Below are 7,418 nucleotides of genomic sequence, written 5' to 3' on the forward strand. Positions count from 1 at the left end.
TCAAGATCTGACACAGCTGTGATGGTTAAATCAGATACCTAGGAGCAGTTTGAATACACACACACACCAGCCAGGATTACCTCACTAGCCATAGCTGACCAATTCGGAGCAGGGGGTGGCATCTGCTCCCAGGGCGTGATTAACAGGGCACTTTTCCCCACAATACACACACTCAGCATGTTCACCCTGTGGTGGAACAAGGGCAGCGTCCCTCCTAGAAGATGACCAAAAAAAGAGTTCAAACTTCTTCAGCTTCCTTTCTTGGGATCTTTAACTCACGGGAGGAGGTAAATGAAACGCAGCAAAGGAGCAGGTGGTCGGAGCTTGGCTCACAGGCAGGATCTTTTGGTAAGTAGCAAATTGGTGAAATCTTCCACCTCTTCTTCCTCTGCGGGGCCTGTCCTGGGAAGGGCAGGGCAGTGGTTTGGGTGGGATTGCTGGCCTGAGAGATAGCACTTCTCTTCCTCAAGGAGTTATGTCTGAGGGGATGTCTACCCGTGCCAGCTGTCTGAGGCTTGGGCTAAGGGGCTGTTTAATTGCAGTGTAGACATTTGGGATTGGGCTGGAGCCTGGGCTCTAGGACTCTTAGAGGTGGGAGGGTCTCAGAGCTTGGGCTGCAGCCTGAATGTCTACACTCCAATCAAACAGCCCCTTAGCCGGAGTCAGTTGGCACAGGCCAGCCACAAGTGTCTAATTGAAGTGTAGCCAGACCCTTCTACGGCTCAGTCTCCCCTTTACTGTGCCTCAGGAGCTGCCTCTGGAATCAGTTAGGCGATCTCTGCATTTGGCCTGCAGTCCAAGTAGCCCAGTTCTCTAGGCCTTAGGTCATTGTGGAAAATCCCATTGTGAATGACTCTTCCCTTGCGAAATCCAATCTGGTAACCGCCAGCAGATGCTCTTCCAAAAACACACAAAACAGGATACATGCGGGACCCAGACTGAAAGCAACGAGGTCAGCCATCCGTCTGGGGAAACAGACACGGGGGCAGAGCCCAAGACTCCTCCTCCTCCTTGCTGGAGAGTTGCTAGACAAGAAATGAAGGGTGTTGCTCTGAGGGTTAACCTAGGTGACACGCTAGGGCTGCCTTCCCCAGTGCCTCTTAACCTAAAGAGAGACAACACCTTTTACATTTCAGATCAGGGAAAGTCTGAAGTCTAAGTTTTCCCAGGACCAAATGGAATATGGGCCTGTGTATCTCACTGGGCATTAACTCAGTGTAATGATGTTGGTAAATAAAATCACTCCTCTCGCCGACAACCATGTATCGAACATGGCTATCTGGCCCAGTTACTGCAGCATCTCAGCATGCCACAACCTTTCCTGTATTTATCCTCACAATCCCCTGGAGGGCAGTGCAGTTAGCCCCATGTTACAGATGGGGAAACTGAGGCACAGAACCAAAGGTTAAAACTTTGCAAGTCACCAAAGTGATATGCATGCCCATCTTCCTACATTGACTCACCAAGCTAGTGAGGAGGGCTTTAAACTAGGTTCAAAGGGAGCAGGTGACAAAAGGTAAATATATAAAAGGACAACCTTAACTGAGAGTTAGATGTTGCAGGGGGACATGGAAGATTACAATAGCATCATAGAAGCAACAAGAGGAAAATCAGTGGGGGAGTTTGCTTGACATCTTAGATGTCTAAACACAAATGCAAGGAATGTGGGGAAGAGATAGGAAGAACTGAAAGTATTAGTCCATAAGCTAAAGTAAGATTTAACTGGCATCACAGAGACTTGGCAGGTGTCAAGGTTCCCTCCCCACTCTGAACTCTGGGGTACAGATGTGGGGACCCACATGAAAGACCCCCTAAGCTTATATTCTACCAGCTTAGGTTAAAAACTTCCCCAAGGCACAAATTCCTTTCCTTGTCCTTGGATGGTATTGCTGCCACCACCAAGTGATTTAAACAAAAATTTAAGGACGGCCACATGGAATCCATATTCCCCCAAAATATCCCCCCCAAGCCTCTTCACCCCCTTTCCTGGGGAGGTTTGAGAATAATATACCAACCAATTGCCTTTAATGTAAGTACAGACCAGACCCTTTATCTTTAGGACACTAAAATCAATCAGGTTCTTAAAAGAAGAACTTTATTATAAAGAAAAAAGTAAAAATCACACCTGCAAAATCAGGAAGGTAACTTTACAGGGTAATAAAAAGATTTAAAACACAGAGGATTCCCCTCTGGACTCAACTTTACAGTTACAAAAACAGGAATAAAACCACTTCTTAGCATAGGGAAAATTCACAAGCTAAAACAAAAGATAACCTAACGCATTTCCTTGCCTTAATTACAAATTCTTAGATGGATTATTCCAGGTATATTTTCAAGAAATGTTATCCCTGCTTGGCTTCTCTCTCTGTCCAGAGGAGAGGGAACAAACAAAAGCTCTTGCTCCCCAGATTTGAAAGTATCTGCTTTCCTTATTGGTCCTTCTGGTCAGGTGCCAACCAGGTTATTTGAGCTTCTTAACCCCTTACAGGTAAAGTGATTCAGTACAGCTGCCCTTATCTCTATGTTTATGACAGCAGGATAAGCCTCATGACTGGAGTATTTGGTATAGAGAGGTACAGCTTGTTCAGGAAGGACAGGCAGGGTAAAAAGGGAGGCGGGGTTGCATTATACATCAAGAATATATACGCTTGTTCTGTAGTCCAGGAGGCAGTGGGAGGCAGCCCAGTTGGGAGTCTCTGGGTAAAGATAAAAGGGATAAAAATAGGTGTGATATCAGGGGAGGGGGTCTACTATAAACCACCAAATCAGGGAGAGGAGACAGATGAGGCATTTGGAGAACAAATAACAGAAATATCCAAAATACAAGACCTGGTAGTAATGGGGAACTTTAACTACCCAGACATCAGCTGGAAAAGTAATATGGCAAAACACAAAATGTCCAGTGAATTCTTGGAATGTATTGGGAACCCCTCTCTTTTTCCAGAAAGTGAAGGTAGTACCTGGGAGGACAGCCATTGTAGACTTGAATATGCCCAACAGGGAGGAATTGGTTAGTGAATCTGGAGGTGAAAGACAATTTGAGTGAAAGTGATCAGGAAAAATTAGAGTTCATGATTCTAAGGAAAGCAGCTGATTCTGCTTTCATTGTTCTGTGAGAGCAGCAGAATATGGACAACCGACTTCACCAAAGCAGACTTTAACGAACTCCGAGAACTGGTAGGTAAGGTCCCATGGGAAGAAAATTTACGGGATAAAGGAGTTCAGGAGATCTGGCTGTTTCTCAAGGATACAATATTAAAGGCACAACTGCCCACTATCCTAATGTGAAGGAAAGATAGGAGGAATACCTCTTTAATCACCTGAAAATCAAAAGTGAATCCTACAAAAAGTGGAAATGGACAAATTGCTAAGGAGGAGAACAAAAGAATAGCACAAGCACATAGGGACACAAAGGCTAAGGCACAAAATGAGTCCCTAGCAAAGGACATAAATAGCAATAAGAAGAGGTTATTTAAATACATTAGGAGCAAAGGAAAGTATAGGTCCTCTACTTAGCAGGGAAGGAGAACTAATCACTGATGATAGCAAGAAAGTGGAGGTTTTTAATGCCTATTTTGCTTGAATCTTAACTAAAAAGGTTAATGGTGATCAGACGCTCAATCCAAGTAATATTAACAACAAGGGGGAAGGATGGCAATCTAAAATGAGGAAAGAACAGTTACGAATATTTAGATAAATTAGATGTATTCAAGTAGGCAGGGCCTGATTAAATTCATCCTAGGGTACTTAAGGAACTAGTTAAAGCAATCTCAGAATCATTAGCAATTATCTGTTGAATTCCTGCAGGACAGGTGAGGGCCCAGAGGACTGGAGAAGGGCAAACACTGGACCTAGCTTTAAAAAGGGGAACAAAAAGGTCCCAGGGAATCATAGCCAGTCAGCCTAACTTAATACCTGGAAAGATACTGGAACAAATAATTAAACAATTTGTAAGCACCCAGAGGATAATAGGGTATTAAGGAATAGCCAGCATGGATTTGTCAAGAACAAATCATGCCAAACCAACCTAATTGCCTTCTTTGACAGGATTACTGGCCTAATGGATTGAGGGGGGGAGCAGTAAATGTGATGTATCTTCATTTTAGTATAGCATATAACATAGTACCACATGACATTCTCATAAGCAAACTAGAAAAATGTGGTCTAGATAAAATTACTATAAGGTGGATGCACAACTAGTTGAAAGACTGTATTCAAAGAGGAGTTATCAATGGTTCACTGTCCAACTAGATACAACTTCCCAGTAGGGTCCTGCAGGGATCAGTCCTGGGTCCTGTATTATTCAATATTTTCATTAATGACTTGGATAATGGAGTGCAAAGTGTGCTTATAAAATCTGGGGATGACATCAAGCTGGGAGGGGCTGCAAGCACTTTGGAGGACAGGCTTAGAATTCAAAACAACCTTGACAAATTGGAGAGTAGGTCTGAAATCAACAAGATAAAATTTAATCAAGACACGTGCAAAGTATTGCCCTTAGGAAGGAAAAATCAAATGCACAACTACAAAATAGGGAATAACTGGCTAGGTGGTCACACTGCTGAAAATGATCTGGGGTTTATAGTTGATCATAAATTGAACGAGTCAACAACATGATGCAGTTGCGAAAAAGGCCAATATTTTGGGATGTTTTAACAGACGGTTGTATGTAAGACACAGGAGGTAATTCTCCTGCTTTTTCTCATGAGGACAGGTTAAAACAACTGGATATATTTAGTGTTGAGAAAAGACGACTAGGGGGGATCTGATAAGTCTTCCAATATGTTAAGGGCTGTTACAAAGAGGTTGATGATCAATTGTTCTCCATGTTCACTGGAGGTAGGACAAGTAGTAATGGCTCAATCTGCAGCAAGGGAGATTTAGGTGAGATATTAGGAAAAGCTTTCTCACTATCAGGGTGGTTAAGCTCTGACAGGCTTCCAAGGGAGGTTGTGGAATCTCCATAATTGGAGCTTTTTAAGGCCAAGTTGGGCAAACACCTGTCAGGGACGGTCTAGATTTTTACCTGGTCTCACCACAGCGCAGGAGTCGGGACTTGACTTCTCAAGGTCCCTTCCACCCGACGTTTGTACGATTCGATCATGTTCACGGAGACAGGCGTTTTTGAAACTTTTGCTCTAGCTGACTTGCTCAGAACGTCTGTGGCAGAGCAGGGACTTGCAAGTCCCAGGTGAATGGCCTAGCCATTGGGCCGCACGTCCTGCCAGAGTTACATTGGGACATAATCAACATATAGAGCAGGGCACAGGGGTCTGCACCAAGTTTCCAAAGCAATTGGAGTGAACCCAGATTGAGCTTCCCATGCAGCTGAGGTTTTTACTGTGCCCCCTTTTAACCTGGGGTGATATTAAACCTGCCAGTAAGGGGAGTGTGTGGCTTGCACATTGGCTTGAATAGACTTGACATTGGCACGGATGCGCAGATCCGGTGCTCTCGTATGGCTCTGGAGCAGTCTCTGGGAGGACCCCTTCAGTGTGTCAGCCCCCGAGGGTCACACTCTCGCTAGGGCAGGCCTCTTGGCTTCACCACCTCCTGGGTCGAACCTCGGAGCCTTCAGCACCCCTGGGTCACGCCGCGATCTCCCCTCAGCGAGTCCACCTGAACTGGATACCTGAGGGAGACTGACACACCCAAAGGGAGCAGCACCCCCCCCCCGACTTCCTTAAATGGAAGTGACTCAGCCAGCGCTGTCATAACAAGGGGGTTTCTTAGATGTCTGGAACACAGCCTAGAAAGTCCTTCGTTAACACAGAGAACGGAAAGTTACAGCAAAGTCCTTCTGGGTCTGTCCAGCGCCCCTTGACCCCCGCTCTTTAGTCCCAGTCACCCACACTTAACCCCACCTGGCCCCTCACCAGTCCTTTGTCCTGTTCCTGGCAACCATTGTCATCTGGCCCTCCTCCTGAGCCCTTTGTCCTCCAGCTGGTCACACCTGGCTGGCTCCCTAAGGGGGGGGGGGGGGCATCCATGGTCGTTAGTTGCCAGGTGCCAAATGTCCGGGTAATTGCAGTGGCCATTGTCTTCTTGGATTCTCCATGGGCATGGGCCCAGGTGTCAGTCACACCTGGATCTCTGCAAAAAGTAAACATTCTTTTTCCAGCACCTCGTTAACCAAGCACCACAAAGGGGAAACTGAGGCACACAGAATATTCATACAGAATATTATGAAAAAATATTCCCACTCTGTCACACATTGGTTTTGCTTGTGCTGGTGCATCCACAGGCTAACAGAGCTGGGTTTGAACTGAGATAAGTGCAGCCATGCAGGGGGATTATTTCAGTCTTTAACCCAATCTGGCACCAGGTACCAAATGGGCCTGGGAAGGGCAGCTGTGAAGACTGTAGGGAATTAGGATAAAATTGTTATCAACGATAGGTGTGACTCAGTTTCCCCACTTGCTGTGTATTACTACCCACTGGTTTTGAAGGGGTTAATGTTTCCTCTGGGGCAGGGGTAATAACACGTGTGGGTTGGATGTCTCAGCCTGTCTGTGTTAGTAGGAATGCTCGATCAAGAATCACATTAATCTGACGAAGTGAATATTCACCCACAAAAACGTATGCTCCAGTACATCTGTTAGTCTATAAGGTGCCACAGGACACTCTGTCACTTTTTACCAATCAAGAATGGGTCCTGTATGAATAGGGGGCCTTGGAGAGATGGTAGGAAAGCCCAGGACCGGGCATTAACTCTCAACAACTAGCAGCCAAGGACACAGAACTTGTGAATATGGCAAGGTGGCAGCTGGGGTCAAAGGAGGTGCCAGGGGCAGGGCCACCTGGGGGGAGGGGCCAGGGGTGGCTCTAGGCACCAGCAAAGCAAGCAGGTGCTTGGGGCAGCCCATTTGCAGGGGTGGCAGCCAGCAGGGATCCAGCCTGAGAGCTGAGAACCAACAGGGGGCCCTGGGAGCTGTAGTTCCTCGGTTAGCTCCCTGCCTATAAAGCCAGCCCTGGAGCAAGGAAAGAACTACATTTCCCAGCATTCCCTTGGCTGCCATCAACAGGAAAGGGAGGGGGAGGGAGTATGGTAGCTGAAACCTCATGTTGCAGCTTGCTGTGAATGGAGAGCTTACTGCTAGAGCAGGGTGGCACTGTGAATGGGGAACAAGTGTGCCCAAGGAGTAGAAGGCTTTGGCCCAGATATCCCCTTCAGAAGACATCCCCAGAGTGGATTAGGGATACTGGTGTGACTTCACCTTGCAGCCCCCAAAAAAAGAATTGGCTGGACTAAATGGACAGTGCCCCTCTCTATCTGAAGCCTAGGAAGGGAGGTACATGGATTAGGGTTACCATATCTAATAAATAAAAAAAGAGGACCCTCCATGGGCCCTGGCCCCGCCCATTTCCCCACCCCTAGCCCCGCCCTAACTCCGCCCCCTCCTCGCTCCCACTCCCAG

Source organism: Trachemys scripta, chromosome 7 (assembly GCF_013100865.1).
Source record: "Trachemys scripta elegans isolate TJP31775 chromosome 7, CAS_Tse_1.0, whole genome shotgun sequence".
NCBI classification, from domain to species: Eukaryota; Metazoa; Chordata; order Testudines; family Emydidae; genus Trachemys; species Trachemys scripta.